Below are 21,846 nucleotides of genomic sequence, written 5' to 3'. Positions count from 1 at the left end.
TCCTCTCTCTCTGTAAGAGATTTGCTCTTACATTCCATTTTATCCATACCAACGTTACCTTGCTTAGACCTCCATGTCTCTCAGCCCTAATGAGTGAGTCACATTTGTGTAGTTGGGACTCTTGCCTTTTACTGGCTGTGGACTGGCTGAGGTCAGAGGTTCAGTGACAGAGGCGGAGGAGGAGAGAGGAGAGAAACAGTAGTGGGGTGGTGGTGGCTGCCAGTGGTTTAGGTGGACGGTGCTGCTGGCAAATGCCACATTAAGAGGATAAAGGTAGAAGAGGCAGTGGCCTCGAATCCTGGTCAATGGGATGAATTGGCATGGGCTAATGATTTGGTGGGGGGATGATGTAAAGGCCTCTGTCCTGTGTATGTAGCATATTGGGGGTGATGTTGAAGATGTGCACTGTATTGTAATGTTGAAGGTGATGCTCTTGCTCTTCTCATTGACAGACAGGCACAGACATCCAATTGGTTGGACAGGAGTGTGAACATGTATACCCAGTTGTCTTGACAGTCAGTCCAGTGGTGTTATGGTAATAAGAATGACTTATGCCAAAACATGTGACTACGCTATAGGCGATATGGTGTGAGAATGAGTTTGAGTGTGTGCTCAAAAGGTAAGGTGTGTGCATGTGTGTGTGTGTCGTCTGTGTGCGTGTGTGTGTGTGTGTGCGTAAAGCGATCCTGTCACTATGAATAATGGAATGTGGCGAGGGCAACTCCTCTCCCCAGCTTTCTCCCTGGGTCACATGACGCGGCGGCAGTAATTTTTCATGAGCCCCCTCCTCCTCCCTTCGCCATGTGAGGAGGCGCCGCCCGCCAGCTGGGTGTGCCTGCCTCCGCCCGAGGAGCCCGGGCCGTCCCAGTGTGTGTGTACCTACAGAGGCGAGGAAACACTTAAACCGCACACACACACACAGATGGAATAAATAAAAGATGCCCACAAAAGAGAAAAAACGGCCCAGTTTGGAGGAAACCGAAGAGCCAGGTGACGAATTGAAAGAGAAGGAGACGAAGGCGAAAGGAAAGAGCAAGGCAGTTACCCACACCTCAGACGGGGAGACGGACAGGGGCACGAGCAAGAGCCACCCGGAGAAAAAGAAAAAGAAGGACGAGAGTGAGGAAAAGAAGAAAAAAGCAAAGAAAAAGAAAAAAGAAGAAGAGGAGGATGAAGGGGAAGACGTAGAGCTCGAGGATGAGGAGAACAACAATGAGCCCAAACGAAAAGAAAAGAAAAAGGACAAAACAGTTGAGGAGGAAGATGGGAACGAGGGAGTGAAAGAGGAGAAAAGGAAAAAGAAGAAAAGCGCCTGCACAGGGAAAAAAGAAAGGGAGAAAATGGGCTCAAAGGACAAAAAAAAAAAGAAGAAGGCCTCAGAGGAAAAAAGAAGGGGAAAGAAGGGGAAAGGCAAGAAGGGGAAGAAGGGATCAGACAGCGATGAGGACAAAAAGGGAAAGAAGGGAAAGAACACAAGTAAAGCTCTCAGATTATTATGAGACCTACCACAACCAACTTCTCAACTACCAGTCGGAGTCCTCAGATGACTATGAGGAGGAGTATTACCGCAAGAAAGGTAAGGAGATGAAGTACAACATGGTGCGGCTGATGCTCCAATGATGTCTGAAAGTGTGTAAGAGTGGCATTGAATTTGTGATTACAGAAACAATCAAAAATCAGTTTTACCTTACTGAGGAAAAAAATATCCCTTTTTTGAAGAACTTGCTACCCTAGGAAATCATATTCAAAAGTCTGGACACTGCTTAACGCATGCTGATTTTGATTGGCTCATGACCCTGGGTGGCTACGAATGGCTGAGAAGAGCAAGCCTCCCCCTCAACTTGCTGTTAAAATGCTTAAATTATATGAAACAGAGTAGACTGAACTGCAGTTGCATTCAGAAGTGGTTATCTGGAGGGTTAGTATTTTCATTACTCTGAACGGTATCAGTATTTTAGGCTTGATGTGAGCTGTAGATCAGCTTCACCAAGAGTCATTTCAAGAGGCAGCCATTTTAGAAACCATTAATTTCAGCCACAAACGCGTTAAATGATTGATTTAGGGGGCTTAGGGAAAATCCTTGTTATTGAGGCTCTTCAACACAAGATAGAACCATAGTAGAAGATTCATTTCACTTAATTACTTCTGGGATTTGATCCAATTGGACAAACCTTATTTAGTGGTCTGCTGTGCCAAAGTTGGGAAGACTGGTCAAGTTCCATATGACAATAAGTGTGTAGATGTGAGATGCCAAATTTGTGAGGAACAGTGATAGGCATAGATTTAGCTAATCGTTTCCAATTCAGGCCACTTAGTGTAATCTTAAGTGGAGGGGTGAAGTTGGAATTAATTCACTATACTTAAGTGAATGGAATCCCATAGTGAATTGCACTTTACTAAGGAGGCACTTCTACAGAGGGGAAACCCAACCACCACTAAAACACACATGAGAGGGGTCTATTTACCATTCTGTGGGCATACAATTGTCAACCTTCAAAAGAAGACATCTGTCATTCAGTGATGTAGCTGAATGTCTCTGTCCATCTCAGTTGATAGTTTTAGGGTGCAGGATGTTAGCAAACTAGTGGGAGCCAGTAAGTTCTAGTTGCTTGCTTCAGTAAAATGTTAGCTGCTTTACACTGGATGTTTTGCAAAGATTTTCTAACTCCCTTGATGAAATTTAGTTAAAGCACTATTCCTCCTTGATAACATCTTACTCACAAGGGGGTACTTGATTCAATGTTTTCACATTTCTGTGCATCAGTTTACCAGGCAGCTGAAACCGCTTATTCATGCTCTCTGACTGGCTCTGACTAGTCTTTCTCTCTGTGCCTAGTTTATGAGGTAGTGACAGTAACAGGTGACGTGAAAGGAGGAGGGACTGATGCTAACGTGTTTGTCACCCTCTTTGGAGAATACGGTGTCACTCCCAAAGTTCACCTGGCCAACAAGTAAGTTTGTTTTACACACTATCCATCCATAAAAGTCCTTCTTTTGTCCACTGGATGTCTATTCATTGATTCATGTAATAGTGTCAATGAGTATGTTCTTTTTTGGTATTTGGATGATATACTAGTGGTTAATCATTAATTGGCAAACAACTAGTTCAATGAATAAATTGTTAAATGACCCAAAGGTGGAATATGGCTTTGACAAACATTCTTCTAGATCAACATAAATATTCAGTCCTTTAGAATATTAGGGTAGGCATACCTTATCTTTTCATGGTGTCTGTAGAAACGTATCCTATTTTCATATGATAAATAGATACATATTCCAAACTTGTGATATAGCTCCAGTAATTGGTGATTCCAGTGAAATGAGCTCATATATTATATTACACATATTGTAGGAGTCATTCTAAAATATTCATGCTTTTTCAGACATTCACTATGCCAGGAGTTACTAGTGGTGGTGTGGCAGGTGAGCCCTGTAGCATCAATTTCACCAAAAGGTCCAATAATCCCTTTCTTCTATAGATTTTCTACTGAACTTATTAACAACTCTTGGGAAGTAGTTAGGTCATTGAACTACATGGCTGTTCTAAGTTACAACCAATCCATGTACATAAAAATACGGTGGACACACCCAGATAACAGACTGACTCAGGAACATCCTTAGCTCCAATCAGTCTCAGATACAAGACTGCTTTTGCTGTTATACATGTATATGCTGTTAGGCATTCTAAATTGTGAGAGCTGTCGGGGAATGGTATCACCCATGACATTTATGGTCTAGTTATGACACTCTAGGATAAAAACAAAATAGGAAAAAACCCTAAGAGAACACACACTCAAACAGAGATTGATATACATATTCTTAAACAAATGCCTAATGTGTTGGCAAATTGCTCACATTGGGGTTATCCTGATTAAGTCAGTCTGCCGAAACGTCGTTTAATAGTTTAAAGAGGAAGGAGTGTATGGCTACTCTTCACTGGTTTAGTCTTATAACGGGATTCAAGCTTTTTTCATCAGGCAGGTCTCCTTTTATAAATATCACACAAATGGAGGCTCATTAAGAAAGAAACAAAGAAGGTTCATTAAGAACTAGATGTAATGTGATACTTCTTCTTAAGGCCTTGCATATCCACGATATTCTTCAGCCAACAATGGCCGTCGCCATGACACCTCAGTATTCAGAAATCCGTTTTTCTATTTCCGGCAGAAGCGGCGCGTTGATTTTAATGTGGCGGTAGACAGTGCTTGACGTATCCTAAGCCGTGTAAAAGCAAACTTTTATATTTGTCTGTCAGTCATATTATATCAAATATCCATATTGAGTGCAGAACATTTCGAAATAAATATAAGTTGAAGCATATTCTAGTTAGCCTGCTGAGACTGCACTAAGTTATAATGTAAACAGAATGTACAGAAGATGAAAACCGGACGGATTTCCAGTTTCATGAATGAATGAAGTTGGATAACAGAGGAAAATATGATTCTACTGAGATTATGACGGATGATGAATATCTAGTAGTTAGGCATCGAAAGCACCATAAATTCAGTACGCAGGTGGCCGTATATAGCCTATTTCTGCTTATATAACTGCATTGTTGTACTCCTCCACAACTAGTTTTTCATCCCTGTGTCTTATGGAGGCGATAAGAGAGAGAAGTGTCAATCAAGAACCATGAATATTTATGAGACATGCTCACACGCACTCCCTCCTGTCCAAAGAGGCCGGGGAGAATTCATCCCACAGAATAAGAGGGACATGTCTCAGTTATACTGAAATTTAATACAGACTATTTGGAACAAATTGTTGCATTGGAGAGATACTTGAAAGCTGATGAATACCACACACACACACACACACACACACTCTACTGATTGAATCTGGAACGAATACTCTGGCATAACAATTGTTGCCATAGTGATGTTAATCTTTGATTAATACCCCCCTCCCATTGCCTTCTCCTCTCCAGCACTGAAAAGAGGTGCCCCACTAAAGTATTACACACACACACATAAGCATGTATGAATGTACATGAATGTACATTTACATACCAACACACAGACTTTCTCTCTCTCTCTCTTACACACACAAACACACACACAAACATGCAGAAACACTATTCCATTTACACACAGACACATACACAAATCCTGAGACACTGCATGTCTCTCTGTCTTCTGAGTATGATACTGTATGCAAGGACAGCCACATTTAACCATGGCACTGCTTACATAGGCATAGATGTTTGAACAAAGACACACACATACACACACACACACATATCCATAACAGGAGAACTGAATGTTAAATCAAAACATGGCATAAAATGTGACAAACAAAACATCAAGCTTACCATAAAAATGCTGGGCTACATACTTCCATACAGTGAAATGCTGGACATCCACTCGGTAGTACGGATCAAATGTCACATGTGTAGCTACCTCTACTGAAAGATGGCTCGAAGACTGATGTTGCACGAAGTTCACTTTGGTTTATTAGCCTACACAGAAGTTGAGTAAAGCCGTGTAACAACGTAATACGTAGACTAATAACTTTCCTAAACTCTTTAAACACTTGTAAACACCTGCAAACACCGTAAGAGCTTGTCAACTCTTCAGTAAAGGAGCAAACTTTTCTTTAAACTACAAAATATCTTAACATGCATTCCGTTCCAGCTTCACATTCCATTAAGCTTCACAGTACTGTTGTTCTGACATAGGCAGCTTCCTTCCGTAGGAGTGCATGGTAGGATCATGTCAAAATAAAAGTCCCTTTTAAAGTGAAGTGCTCAATAAAAGTCCTTTGTCCTTTTTACAAGTTTTAACATTACTTTGCATAAACAAACTAAAGTATAAAACACATAGTATGAAAACATGCTTATTTAACAGGGTTATCTACAACATGACATGATTAGCCACCAACAAAGTCAAAGTCAAAGTCAAAGTCTGCTTTATTGTCAATTTCTTCACATGTCAAGACATACAAAGAGATCGAAATTACGTTTCCCACTATCCCACGGTGGAGACAAGACATATTTTACCAATTAGGTCCACAGACAAACATAACATTCAAGTAAACAATATAAAAAGTAAAAATAAGAAGGCACATACAATGAAGAAAATAAGAGCAGCAAAATTTGAGTTGAAAATGTGCAATTGTGCATACAGTAGACAGTCAATATAATAGTGCGAAAGTCAGGCCTATAAATGGCTGAGGTAGTTCTGTTTGACCGAAGTATGCAAGTGGCATAGTGGTGCAAGTTATGTAAGAGCAGCAGAAGTGTGTTCAGAAGTGTTTTCAGGACAACAACAACAAGTTGCAAAGTGTGCAAGTGTACAAGTGGAGTAGTGCAAGTGGAGTAGTGCAAGGCAGCCATTGTGAGGCGTTATGTAAGGGATAATGTATAGAACGCCGGTCATTACTGGGCGTTCTATACATTACTGGGACAGGGCGAACCGGCCCCGACGCGCAGCGGAGCGGTCTTGTTCCGCCCTGAAGGGACTCATTTTCCCAGTAATGACCGGCGTTCTATACATTATCCCGCTTATTACACGGCTACTTGCCAAAACGAAATAATAAACTCCCCACAATATGACTTTAGCCTACATAGCCTAGCCTATTTGTTACCGTTCATCTTGGCATTTGCTGAGAAACAAATAGTTCGCAACAACACACGCTGCTGAACTTGAATCTAACATTCTTTAGAACACAGCTGATCAACCGTCTGCTTTCACTTTTGAATGAAGTTCCAGTCCTTGCTAGTGATATGAAAGACATTAATCAGAAGCACAAAACCGTTGCCATTGACAGCGGTAATTACATTAATATATTTTAACGTAGAACTTTGATAAATCCCATTCAAGCCAATGGAGCGTTCTACTTCTCTTGTGAAGAGCCATGTAATAAGTGATGTTATATCATATAACACAAGGCAGCCAACAAAGGGGCGTTATGTGATGTTATATGCCATATGATACCTTACACACAGACACATTCACGGTCTGGAATCAATTACAATGATGAGGTAAACCATTATGATTTTAATGGACCACAGCCAAGTAGGCCAACCCAGGCATAAGGGCCCCCAGTCGAGCTTTTTTTTTTACATAATTAACTTAAACAAGTGACATAAATGAATGAATAACTGAAGACAAGAAAAGTCTGATTTCATGATCAATATTCCTGCCTACTGCTAGTGCTACTGTGTCTGCCAGCGTTTGAGTCATGCACATATGACGCCTCGCGTGCATAGACAATTCGTGCACATAGACACTGCATCAAGTTCAAAAGTCGGAGACGGTAATGTTAAGGCATGTCACAAAATAGGACGTACTGTATCCTTCTGGTGCCGAAAAGAGAAAGAAGAAAAGGACAGAGGAGGAGAAAAAAGAGCAAGATAAAGGTATGTTTGCATGATTATTTACAGGATGTTTTGTGCTCACTTGAGGTATAGCTGTCATGATAATAAGCCATCTCCAGAGCTAAATCCCCACCATCAACAGTGCAATGTCTTCCATTAATATACATTTATGTAGGTGTATTTCAGATGTCAAGGATATTGGGAGTGTTTAAGATGTTCAATCAAGCTTGTACCCTATGTACTAGCTGTAAGTGGGCTTATGTTGTAAACTAAAGTTAGCTAGCTGGAGGACATTAGCACTAGCTACATGAAAACGTGAATGAAGGCAAATTTACAAAAAGGGGATTGTTTCTGATTTTGCACCTGAAAGTGTTGATAGTTTATTACTATTTTATAATGTGACATAGCTGTAAGTCTAGATAGCACCAACAGGCTAAGCCCAGGCTCCCAGTCCCTACCCACTGACTAGCGCGACTCTGGGCTTTAACGTTCCAGCTTCATAGGCAAAGATGGAACACTATGTGCGCTCTGCTCTCAGATCTTTGGTGAGAGATGGTATTGGTCTTTATGTGAAAATATATCATGTTGGGTGGGGAGACTTCTGTGATGAAAATAGACTGAAATTTGATTAATATGGTGGCGAGTGACGGTGCTACCCTAATATTTAGGTTGCAGTAGATCACCATGTTACATGTTCATCATACTGCAATTATATTATGCCTCATCATTTGCCATATGAATTGTTAGATGTGGAATTGCTTGTTGATGAGTGTATGTAATGATGGCAAAATAAACTCATTCAGCTCGATCAACTATGCACTTATGCAATGTTATTTTGTTTTTTCAGGAACACTGTTGAAGTACTTTGGGGCACAACTAACTCTACCTGCCCTTGATGTTTCATCAAGTGTCTGCCTCCACAGCTGATGATGCAGCAGGTGAGGTGTTTCTTGATGGCAAATGGTTACATACAGTAGCCTGTTAATATGACATGACACATTTAACAGCTTTTTATTTATTTATTCATTTATTTTATCATATCATTGCAGGCTCGTCCACTGCAGAGTTACAGGCGCCTAAAAGCGAGGAACGAAGTAGGAATAAGTATCTATTTTTGGAACATTTTATTTTTGATTATATGAATGTTTTTCTATTTTGGTTTTATTTTGTAGTTGAAGACTGCTTATTCAATGCACAATTGCAGATTTGTTCAAAGATCTGTTGAAAAACAAGTCATTAAACTGATATATTTGTTTACAAATGCTGTTGTATTTTTGTTATTTTTCAATTCAACTTCAGTAAACCACACTTACTGCTTCACTTTGAATATGAAAGTTTGAAATAAATCTGTGATTTTAGTACCCTCTAAGGTTAAAAGGTGACTGGTTTGGTGTAAATAACAACTATATTAATACAGGGGTTTACCAAGCCCAGGGGGCCAGAAGTCTAGAGGGGAGCCCCAAAATATTTTTGGCATGTGAGGAGGGATGGATTACTGAATGAGCCTACTAAAGGGGCCCTGAAGCCCAAGTAGTTGCGTGAAGTCACCGCCTCAATAAGTCAAAAAGCAAAAGGCTATGAATCTGAACAAATTTGGGTATTGCCCTTATCCAGCTGGCCATCCCAAAAATGCACCAGAATACAGGAAATCACATCTACCAAATCCCGCCCCTTGTTTTGAAAATGTGTCAGAATGTTTGTTTGAAACTGTGAATACATGAACAAGATAAGACATATACATGTATCTGCATAATGTATTTGAGTTTATGTTTTGAAAAAGGAAATTTAAGGATTCAAATGACTTTTTGCATTTTGGTTGTGAAGATGCCTTTGTGTTGGATCTAGAGCCAGAAAAAGCTGCACTATTTGGTAGTACAGCATGAAATTGCACACACACATAGAAACAGAAAAGCCACACACATGCATCTGCACACATGCCTGGACAAACACAATAAAATATGCATACAAATAGATAGATTACTTGGCTGGGAGTTGTTTATATTGACTAATGATGATGTGACACCATGTCTTAATTTAGAACCAAACATGAGAACAGACAGAATATCTGGCTCAGTCTCTCATGTGGGTTTTGTTTCTTCCCTGCAGAAATGCGTTGGCATTCGATAGAAATAAAACCAATGTATTTCGAATAAAGACACACAATGTGGGGACTATACAGAAGCTAAGGTACTCTCTCTCTCTAACACACACACACGTATGTGGATGTGGATGCCTGGACAAGGCCATACACAAAAACATCACTAGTGCTTGAAAAACATGCATATGTACAGTAGACGATACAATTCATTACTGTATGTACAGTACCCTCCAGAATTATTGGCACCTCTGCTAAAGTTGATTAAAAAATGGTAAAAAAAAATATTCTGTTGGTGTTTTATTGTAATCTCACAATAAAAAAAAAATACGAAAAATCCAACCTTGAAGGAAAGCACATTTTTTTCGAGAAAAGGGAAAATCTCATAAAAAAATAAATATTTTCAATGAAAACACGCTGCTCACAATTATTGGCACCCCTGAAAAATCTTATATACAAAACCGGAAGCATTTTCCTGTCTAATTTCAATTTATTTAAGTTAATCAGAGTGTCTGTAAACTTTCAGAAGTAGTTCATGACTTTCTTTTTCACTATGGTATGAAAATAAAGTCACACAGAGGCTAAATCCTGTAGTCATTTTTCAACATCGGAAAGACAAGAGAATACACTAAATTTAAATAACAAGAAAGTGTGTTGACATTCGTAAGTCAGAGAATGTCTATGAAAACTAGGTACTTTGTTGAAAGTTCTAATCATCTGGAAATGTGACAAACATGCTTGGACAAAGACCCATAGTTATCTTGCCCCTACGTACAGTATGGAAGATGGTAAGATAGGCAAACAATTCCATAGGAACCACTGTTGGAGAGTTACAGACTTAGGGTACGTTCAGACTAAGCGTCTTTTTCTGACAAAAGAAGTTATGCAAAAACAAAACAAACAACCTTCGAGGCATTCATGTCTCCAGGCATTTGGCGCCGTTAAAGTTAACGTCCGTTATTGTAGAAACATGGCGTGATGTGTGATGTAGGCCTATGACATGAAGCAGTAACATTCCATTGCACTAATATTAATACTGAGAATAATTTAGATATTAAAATCATATACCAAATAATATTCTAATGACATATAATAGCCTAATGACATTGCAAAAAAAAGTCGGCTCCTTGTCTCAATTTCTGAGTCTGAATGGTCTGAATGTACGAGTCCTAGTCCAAGTTCGAGTCATTCAGTGCTCAAGTCCAAGTCAAGTCACGAGTCTCTAAATTTAGCTCATGACTCGGACTCGAGTACTACAACACTGGATTATAATGTAAAATGGACGCTGGCAGCTGCAAAAAAGACGCTTAGTCTGAACGTACCCAAAGGTATCATCTTCCCCCAAAAAATCTTCAAAAGTGACCTCACTGTTAATAGATTATTAATAGGGCATGCCAAGTAAAAGCCTGTCCAGTCATTTAATTACCAATGAAAACGGCAGAAGTTACTGAATGGTACAGTGACTTTGTCTGGAAGTATGGTCTATTGTCAGATGAAATGAAAATTGCGCTCTTTGGCTAGAAACACGTTAGGTGTGTTTGGCATATATAGAAGAATGACTATACTGAAAAGAACCCCATGCCTAATTGGGTGGCTGTTTCTATTCCCCAATGCCGTGGGAACCTAATTAAGGTACATGGTATCATGAACACCAAGAAAAACCTGAACATTTTCAAAGGAAATCTGTCAATCTCTGCCAAGACACTAAAAGTTAGTCATGACTGGATCATTCATCAGGTTAATAAACCAAAACAAACGTCCAGATCAAAACAAATATGGTTTGCTGAACACAAAATCAAGCTTCAGACATTGCCATATCAGTCCCCTGATATAAACTCCATAGAAAAACAGTGGGGTGAGTCAAAGAGGAGAATGCACAAGTGTGGGAATCTGGACGATCTAGGGAGATTTTGTGAAGATGAACGGTCTTAAATCCCTTGCTTTGTATTCTCCAACTTTATGTGGTGTCACAGGAGAATATTTCAAGCTGTTTTATTGACAAAGGGAGGCTTAAAGCAACACCAAAGAGTTTTGTACCTTAAAATAATGTTTCCAAAATCGTTTCAGTGGTTAATCAACTCGTAACAGGGTGAATGGCACTTCTGCATTCGCTTTGCGGCCCTCTATCGGCTATAACCGCACTATGTAAGTTTGCCAGAGTAGTGGTTCTGTAGTTCGATGGAATGAGACATAAGAAACTACAAATTTGACTTGCATCTGATGTCGCAATACATCGTACTTTCATAAAATCATGCAACATATTCTACCTTGTCTGACATCGTTATTTGCAAAGCCAGTGCTGGATAAACAATTAGCATGCGTGCGACAGAGGAAAAGTTCTTTGGTGTTGCTTTAAGAAAGTATTACAAGCAGGGGTGCCAATAATTGTGAGCAATGCATTTGTTAAAAATAGTTATTTCTTTATGAGATTTTCCTTTTTCTCAAAATAAATTTACTTTCCTTCAAGGTTGGATTTTTCCTAATTCTTTTCATTGTGAGATTACAATAAACCAACAGATTATTTTTTATACTGGTTTTTAGTCAACTTTAGCAGAGGTGCTAATAATTCTGGAGGGTACTGTATATTATATTGTGTAAATGTGTATTTTTGTATCCATGTCTTTGTTTGTGTGTGTGTGTGTGTGTGTGTGTGTGTGTGTGTGTGTGTGTGTGTCAGAATTGAGCATGACAACACAGGTATGAATGCGGGCTGGTACCTGGACCGTGTGATGTTGACGGAAGTGAGTCGACCACATCTGCGCTTCTTCTTCTCCTGTACCAACTGGCTGAGCCGGGAGCTAGGAGACACACTCATCTTCAGAGATCTGCTGGGCACTCTCAACCCTATGGATGTGCCCAAACGTATGCCACAACACAGCATTCACACCACAACACAACCAGCAGTCATAAATACTGTACCTACACCATATATCCTTATGCTATTGTGCATTTACACAGACATGTCTAGATTTCAAATGTCTTATTGTCTTCAACACATTCCTTACAAATACTGTACACCTATTTAACACTCCAAACATTCATACAGCAGATTGCTTTCATACCAAACTTGAGCATTCAGTCATCTTTGAAAGTATAAGATAATGATAATGAAAAAGTTACTGCAAGAGCTAATGGAGGACTGAAAGTACATAAGCCAACAGTTAGCTAGGATAAGTTTACCTGTCTTCCCATCTCCACACACATGCATGGCCACATACCTTAGGACACAAAAGCTTTGTTAATCCCAGGTTGCAGGTTACAGGGACATCCATGCGGTCACTCAATGTGACTTGACACATGAACATCGCACACTTGCACGTGCACAGCTTATAAATGTCTTGTTTTGGTGAGATTTGGTGAGAACCTTTTTTCAAGTGTAAGTAGGTTTTATCCATTGTAATAATTTGTAAAAATATTAAAAGATATTGTAGAATATTATTTTTTCTGAAAATATGAACAGATTGTAATTATAATTTTTTAATTTAACCTGTAGTCAACAAAATAGGAGGTGTTCCTCATGCGTCGCGCATCGTTCAAACATTAACAGAAACAATCAGAACAACAGAAGCAGATAGAAAGAAACAATCAGAACAACAGAAGCAGATAGAAAGAAACAATCAAAACAACAGAAGCAGATAGAAAGAAACAATCAGAACAACAGAAGCAGATAGAAGGCCGAGGAGACAAACAAGTAAATACGAAAACAACAACAAAGAAACTCGAAAGAGGTTGATTGCTCAGTCCAAAATTTCTACCAAAATAGGATTCTAGACTAGACTTCCGGTGAGACTTCCTGGTCGCCTCACACTGAGCTCCTACCAAAAGCCCTTTAATTGGCAGCTTAACTGCTTGTTTCCTGCAACAAAGTTGCTCATTTAACATATTGGATAGTTTTGAATACTAGTACCGTGAAATGGCATCAAAGAGAAGTGCAAGTTCGCCTGCAAAACAACACTCGGGCAAGCGTTTCAAAGCTAGCCTTAGCTCAGGAACCTCACTAGCTAGTTTACTCCCGGAGGAAATCTCCTTGCTAATCAAGCAGACAGTAGAGGCGGAGAGGGAGACACTACAAGACCTTGTAACCGAAATACTGAGTGAGACTTTGGCTAGAGCACTAACTACGGTTGAAAGTCAAATAGCTGAAAACGGAACGTTACTGAGATCATTGAATAGCGACATCAACGCTCGGCTAAAGTCGATACAATGCAAGGAGTGCCTCGTCAGACTAAAAAAGATACCAATCACTGTCTCACAGAGCTGGGTAGTCTCAGAATAGAAAGAAAGTCACCGAGATGGAAGATAGGTTGAGAACAGGGTTCAAATTATCTTTTTGTCTTTAAAGGGGTCTCTCTATCTCATAAAAAGTTGGCACACCCCGCGCATAACAAGGCAATACAATTAAATAGTCTAGGCTTAAGACTACAAAACAGGAGATATAATGGTAGCTGCCTCATAGGATGGCAGTAGCAAGGGAGTAGCTGTGTTAATGAGACGTAATCTGACTATAAACATAATTAAAGTAAGCTCAGATGCTTCAGGAAGGCTAGCATTCTGTTGTACCTCCATTGAAAGAAGGAAAGTAGCCTTTATTAGTATTTATGCCCTAGCCATCTTTGCCTGTGCATTTTTTTCAGAACATTACAAAAGAGTTGTTAACTTTAGATGAGTACCACCTGATTATTGGTGCAGACATGAATACAGTTTTTGACAACACCCTAGAGACATGGCATCATGTTTTTGTTTGTTTTTATGTATTGTTCGTAATTTTATGTAATGTTCTGTTATTTTTTTCGTATTTAATTGTCAAGTTGAATGTTTTCACCCTTTATTTACATTCATGAGTATCCAGCTACATTTAATGAGTTAAGTAAAATACATTCACACACGCAAAATGTTGATGTTGTGGACATTCCTTTATTCTGAGATACATCAATAGGCTCTCAAAACAATCCCAAACAGACATAAGGTCTTTATAGAGCAAATCCATATAGATTATTTGTCAAATAAACCAGTAAAACAGAATTAGGGGATGGAATATATAACATTCACACTCATAGCTCATATTTTTAAAATAAATCAGTGAAAAGTATCCTGACAAACAAGCAGCATTTAGCATTTTAATGCCTTGGTCATATTTCATAATTTAAATTCTTCTGTAGGTTACCTGATAGCACAGTTTAAGACGCATGAGCGTGACATTATTTATTTTTGCAGCCAATCACTGCTGTCGTTTTATTTTATTGATTTGATCTTAGTCATTAGAAGCTAAATTCTAAGACAGGCCATAGGTAAAATCCAACAAACCGCATTCACCCCACAAGCCAATAGTTGAATAGCCCTCTCCTAGAGCTTTTGAGATATTGCCACTGCTCCAATGAAAGGCACTTCAATCTTGGATCAAGCCAGGTTCAGCATTGCATATGCCACTGTCTGCTCACGTTGGTGACCGGACCATGGCAAGCACACTTTCGCAGTTCCCGCTGGAAATGCAGTCTAGTTGTTATTCCTCCGTTTTCTGATGGTATCTGTATTGTTACAATACCTCATATACGTTGTTACCTACCAATACAATAAAAAATTGAGTACAATTATTCAATACTGAAATGATATTCTCTCCCTCATTCCACCTAGTTACCAACGATTGGTTGGCTAGTTATCTTGGGTGTGTCTGGACCACTTGAGGCTGCTGCAGACACGACAAGTTAATTTGTCCATTCCCTTCCTAGGGGCTATACTACTCGATTAGTGTCATGGCATGTTGCGCTCTAAGCCAGGGTATGCTTATGAAAGTGGCTCTGTTTTAGTGTCACTTGTATCACCATGGTGTCTTATGCTGCCAACGAAACCTGGTCGGCAGCAGGTTATGTGCAGGTTTCGTGTAAGGATATGACAGAATCTATCTTACAGGTGGAGCTCCGCCTCTCCAAAAGCCAGGCGCTTTAACAGTGTTGTGTGTGCAAATATGCCACTAAGGACGTGCATACCATACAACATCCGATGACAATCGATTTATTTGATGTTATAGGCTAGACACTATGGGCTCTATCTTGCATGTAGCGCTATTGACTTTATACACTGGCACTTGTATCATTCCTATTTTGCATTGAACGCACAGCGGAATTTTCCCTCCACAGACGCAGGTTGTTAAATTAGGAAATGAATTTGCGCTCCTGGGGGGCTGTTCAGCGAAAAGAGGAAGCGTGTTCCGGAGCAAACATTCCCTGGTGCTATTTTGCAGACTCAGAAAACACTGACCAGGAAAAACCTAGTCTAAAGTCAGTGGCGGAATTAAATGAATTAAATGATTTTTTTTAATTAATATATTAGATGCGAATTCCATATGTGACTTTCCGGACATGGAGATGTTGGCCATGTCCTTTTTTAAAGATGACTAAAAAGTGTAGGATTTATATTTACAATGACATTGAAATATGCATCATGTAATTCATAACACTTAAATTAACAGGTTTGATCCTCTGAAATACATTTTGACACATTTTTACATTGTTGAGAGCTCATGAAATGGACCGGACGCAAAAAGCACCGGTTTCGTAGAATGACCCGGTTATTCAAATGCTATTTAAAGGGCGCATGCATGGCCACAGGGGCGCCTGCAGGAATGTATGAATATATGCACACCCATCTACTGACACCCCTGAGCACGCACTGAAACAATCAAAGCATTGATACTATTTGTCCGTTTCCCGGTTTTGTTTGTGTGTTGGTCATCTAAAAAGTAGCCTATATACAACATCCACATGCAATATCTTCACAACAACGCCTAATAACGACCTATTCATTTGGACAACTTTATACAGCGCTATAAAGGCTAAAGTTACCTTTAGTTTTGTCCCAATTTACGGTTGTTTATGGCTTTAAACATTGTGTTAGTTAGTAATACATAATTACAAGGAAAAATACGAGGGATCATTGTGGTGTCCATGAAGATGAGGGAAAATAAGCATACTGTAAATCTAGTGTACACAACATTTCCATGAATCATGGATCTGTTGATGACATAAATTAAATGGTCCAAACCTATAATTTATAAAAATGAACCGCTGACAAATAGATTACACAAGGAAATGGCAAACAGTGTGCAGACTGTGTGTGCAGGCCATATGTCTATGTTTCAGTTTATCTTTTGTTGTTTTCGTTTAAAATTTGGATGGGCATTTACTTCACTTCATCCAACTACTGTACAGGTCACCCCTGGAGGATATCTAAATATGTTTTATGTCCACATAATACAATATTCAGTTTGGATGTGTTGTTTGTAGGCTACACATTATTTGTGTGTATTTGAGTGCAAACATGTTCTTTTTTGCAGTGAACAGATACATGGTGAGTGTGTCTACACCAGATATTAAGGGCAGCGGAACAGATGCTGATGTGTTTCTCATCATCTTTGGAGTGAAAGGAGACTCAGGTGTGTGCATGTGTTTTATTTTATTTTATTTTTTTATATTTTTTATTATTTTTTTTAAATAATGCAACCTATTGTATTTATACAGAGTATTTATTTACAGTATGTGTGTGTATGATGTACAGTGTGTAAGTATGTCATGTATATGTATGTATGTATGTATGTATGTAGTAATATTTGTGCATGTTTATACGTTTAGGTGATCGTAGGCTGGACAGTAAAGATAAAGATAACTTTGAGAGGGGAGGTGAAGACAAGTTCATTGTTGAGGCTCCAAATCTGGTCGTAGTGTACAGAAGATCACCATTGGACACAACAACAAGGGAAACTCAGCTGGGTGGGCCTGTGGGAAGGTATGTGGACACATGGCACTCATGGCAAGTTTCAAGTCAACCAAAAATTTGGCTGAAGTCACTTCCTGTTTGGCAGCTTCGTCACCAATTTCGATTGGCTGTGCCGGGCACATTATTATAACTCTATCATGGCTCACAAACAGTATATGTTCAGTACTGAAATGAGGTGCTGAGAGGAAATGGTGTAAATCCAGAGATGCCAATTATCTCAGTAACTACCAGTCTTTGTTATCTTCTTTTGCATCCACACTTGCAAAAGGCATTCTATTAGAGCAAGATTTCTACTTTCAAGTCTCTGCTCAATCCTACACTACCGTCATCATCTACTTCACTACTACACAAAGTTGCTTAAATAAGATCCCAGTTTGATAAGCCTTTACAGAGGGCTTTGCCTTGTGTTAACATGGTGGCATCATTGGACTCTTTCTCTCCTCATGATGAAGAAAAGGTTTCTCTACTGCTTGAGCAAAGTCCTCTTGATGAAGAAAAGGTTTCTCTACTGCTTTAGCGAAGACGTCCAACAACATGCCCTTTGGATCCTGTCCTGTCTACTCTTCTGCAGTCTATCGCACTGCTCTTCTGCTGGCGGTCACACATGTGTTTAATACTTCACTCAGTTCTGGAATAGTTCCTTCTTCTTTTAAAAGAACTACAAACCTGTCTCCCTTCTTCCGTTCTTGTTCTTAAAGAAGCACTATGCAGGTCTGGTTATTCCTTCGCTGTTTCTGGGTTGTAAATTATCATCAGGGTGTAAATCATCCCGTAGCTTGTTTAGATGAGCCACAAACTTGCTCTTGTGTTCTAGGCAAGCCCCTAGCACTACCGAGACAGCTGCTGCCCTGGTGGCGTCCATGTTCTTTCCCACAAAGACAAACAGGAACGCTAAAAGTGCTGGCCCCTCCTACACTATACCGAATCAGATTCGATACGGAGTTCCGGATCAAATCTGATCTGCGTCCACAAACTTGAAAATCATGACAAACGCATAGTCAATAAGTGAAGGGAATAAATGACCATCAGATAAAATCTGAAAACTGAGGGAAATGGGATGTTTGCGAAGTTTAGGCTACTGCCTGGGTGCAAAAGACATCATGCTACTTTATAATAATTCACATTACAGGTATTTGTCGACGAACGACAAACGAACACTAACAATTAGGCTATGTTTAAAGTTAGCTTCTCAGTGAGCATGTTGCGACTTGGCAGTATACAATGTAGTATACATGTATACAATGCCTACCCCAGTCAGTTAGGCTATTGCATAGTATTATAATCTGTATAATTGGGTTGATTGCGAATTTCATGTGACCGTGCTGCACGAAAATTAGTGTCAGAAGTTATTGCTCCCACTCCGTCGTAGGTGCTTGTCTGCATGTCAACAGGCACGGTTTCCAGCAGGCTACATGAGTTTTTTCAAGGATTGTATAAAAAACAACAACGAAATCAACTTAGCCATTTAGATACGTTTGTAGTTACTTCTTTACATGCGCTTATTGGTCGCTATTGCAGTGGAATAGGCATACACAGAATGCCAGGTAGATTTGTCGACTAACGACAAACGAATAAAATAGCCTTCTGTGATGGACATCATAGAACATAGCTTGTCACATAGCCTACACAGTTAGGCTATATAATAGCTTAGCGTTTTTAAATTGCATATAATCCGTTGCCATTCACTGTATGGCTGTCAAATGAATAAATGTAGCCTACTTCTCACGAAAACAAAGCAGCATGGCCATCATCACCTGAAACGAGCACAACGAATCAGGGAAGGGAACATGGGCTTGTACCTCATCTGTTTTCAGATGGTTCCGCAACACACTATAGACACACAGTCCACATTCGTCCAATGTGGCTATGGAGCAAAATGAGTTCGGGGTCTCCAGCGGATCCAAATTGCTCCTTTTTGGATACGCTGATCCGATGGTCTAATGTGGAAGGGAGGGCGAATCGTAACGAAAGTGTGTTGGATACATTTGTATCCGACATAGTGTAGATGGCCTCACGTCACGTCACGTTCGTGCGTACAACCCGGGCAGTCCGAGCCAAATGGATAGCACCATAAGGAGAGGGCGAAGTATCTAGTTTCGGAAAGGGCCCATGTCTCATGCTTTGCAGAGATATGAGCTCACTTCCTGTTTCCTGAAAATGTTTTTGGCTGTGTCTCAAACCGCATATACATTGTGCATTACTTCAAATTGGCCAGCTTCCCTCGCCGGTGCACGCGTGACATCACACGGGATCACGCGACTTTAATTTGTATTTTTCCAGTGACGCTGCAACGACGCTGCAACAACCCAAACAACCGGCAGATGGCTCTTGAGCAGGGGGTCTCGTAAAAAGAAATGGAGCCTGGAAAACCCTACACAGACTTCACTACAGACTTTAGCAGACTGGTTTAGAAATAATTTATTAGCCAGAAATATGCCTGCCCTGCCCTAATAAAGAAATATTTGGTTAACTGCGAGTGAATCCCATTTACAGCCGTAGAAGAAACGCAGGACGAATGAAACATTCCGGTTTTCTCCGAGTGCAACGATGATAGACAATAATAATAATAATAATAATAATAAGCTTTATTTGTATAGCACCTTTCATACACAGAATGCAGCTCAAAGTGCTTTACATTTGAAGCATGTAACACAATAATAGTCAGTCAGTCATTATCAATCACTTTTCTTCATTGCTGGGGCTGTTTATGATCCACTCAGCAACAAATCAAAATATAGAAAATGGCGTCATAAGACTGGCAGCCTTAACCCTCTTACCCCCACAAGCACGCCATATGGCAACTGTGGCAAGGAAAAACTCCCATATTCAGGAAGAAACCTTGAGCAGAACCTGACTTAATAGGGGAGCCCATCTGCTTCTGGCTGGCTCAAGCCCCTCAATAGTAGCAGATGTAGAATAATCTGAAAAAAGTAGTCTACAGGATAAGCTGAGTTAACTAAAAGCTTTCCTGTACAGGTATATTTTTCAGATCTTAAAAAAAATATTTACTGAACTCGCCTGCTTGATGTACAGAGGCAGGGTGTTCCATAGTTTGGGGGGCATAATGGATAAAAGCAGCTTCTCCACTTTGTTTGTGGAGCACTTTGGAATGCGATTAAAAGATTAGAATTGGATTATCTAAATTTCCTTTGTGGTTGATAAGATATTAAAAGCTCAGAGATATATGAAGGTGCTATGCCATTCAGAGCTTTGTAAGTAATTAACATAACCTTAAAATCAATTCCATAGGAAATAGGGAGCCAGTGCAGTTCAGCCAACACAGGGGTGATGTGTTCTCTCTTCTTAGTCTTAGTTAAAAGTCTAGCCGCAGAGTTCTGTATGAGTGCCAGTTTCTTTAGATGTTTTTTTGGGAAGACCAGTGAAAAGTGCATTGCAGTAGTCTAACCTGCTAGTGATAAAGGCGTGAATTAGTTTTTCTGCATCTTGTTGAGTTAAAAAGGGCCGCACTTTGACAATGTTTCTCAAGTGGAAATAGGCTGTCTGAGTAAGTTTACTGATATGGGGCTTAAAACTTAACTCTGCATCTAAGATGACACCGAGGCTTGTTACTTTTGGTTTGACCTGGTGCGCCAAGTTCCCCAGATTACTAAGAATAATATCTCGCTTTAGTTTTGGTCCAACCAGAAGTACCTCTGTTTTGTCATCATTTAGTTTAAAAAAAGACAGGCATCATTTGGACAAAATATAGAGCATATTAACCTCTGTTGCTCAGCCAAATGCTTTCCTGTGCTGTTATCACGGAGTTACAGGCGATAAACGATTTTTGACGGTCACAAGTTTACTTCATTAGCGGTTTATTTTTTTGATTATTAAAGAGTGTTTTTCATTTAAAGGTTTGACTTCGTGCTTATTCAGTAGAGCATTTAGTGCTCTCCCCAATCCCAGACGTTTACATTGCATGTTTGTTTGTAATGGATGCAACCGCGAGATACGCGCTTGACGGCAATGAGTTGTTAACAGACATGAACCAAGACATATAGCCCAGCAGCAATCTATCTAAAATAACACATACTTGAAATACCATTCATGATATGTTGTCAAATATTGAAGTTGTGGGAAGTTTACATAAGCCAGGAGGGACGAATGAAACAAAACACGTTCGACTTCTCCTTAAATAACTCTTGAACGGTTTTGTTCAGAGCTACATGCAACTGTATTTGACAGAGGACAGATGTATGTATGTCGCATAGGCTACTCAATGGTGCTATTTCACACGCATTATAGCGACCCCCACTCACCGGGGTTAGGTGGAAGGTGTTAATAGCCAGGGCTTTGAACCAGATTTTTTTGTCAATTGGTTCGTTCTGAACAGAAACAGTATTTTAACGTTTCCGGTTTTGGTTCCCACCCTAAAATTGACGTTCCCGAACCGGTTAGAACAAAAAAATATTGTTCCAGAACCGGTTAATAACGTTCCATGTCAGCTGTCGGAAAAAAATATATGTATGCTTTCAAAACGTTCAAAATTAATAGTCACAATATTGTCTTTTAGACTCTATCCTACAAACACTAGGCCTCTGCTTTATACAAGCTGCACCAGTGTCGTCATATGGCCTTTAGCCTAAATAGTTTCCTGGTCAAACAAAGAAAGTATATTTTTGGTGGGTACTGTAATATTTGATTCTTGGATGCCTTCCCATTG

At 39.7% G+C, this 21,846-nt stretch overlaps 1 pseudogene; it reads left to right on the top strand.

Moving 5' to 3' along the window:
• The first annotated feature begins 1,429 nt into the window (after positions 1-1,429).
• The window catches only part of LOC125304797, a 66,850-nt pseudogene continuing 46,433 nt past the window's right edge, over positions 1,430-21,846 (top strand).

The sequence above is a fragment of the Alosa alosa genome, chromosome 12 (genome assembly GCF_017589495.1).
Source record: "Alosa alosa isolate M-15738 ecotype Scorff River chromosome 12, AALO_Geno_1.1, whole genome shotgun sequence".
Taxonomy (NCBI): Eukaryota; Metazoa; Chordata; class Actinopteri; order Clupeiformes; family Clupeidae; genus Alosa; species Alosa alosa.
Note: the sequence above shows the minus strand (reverse complement) of the source record. Positions and strands in the feature narration are given on the sequence as shown.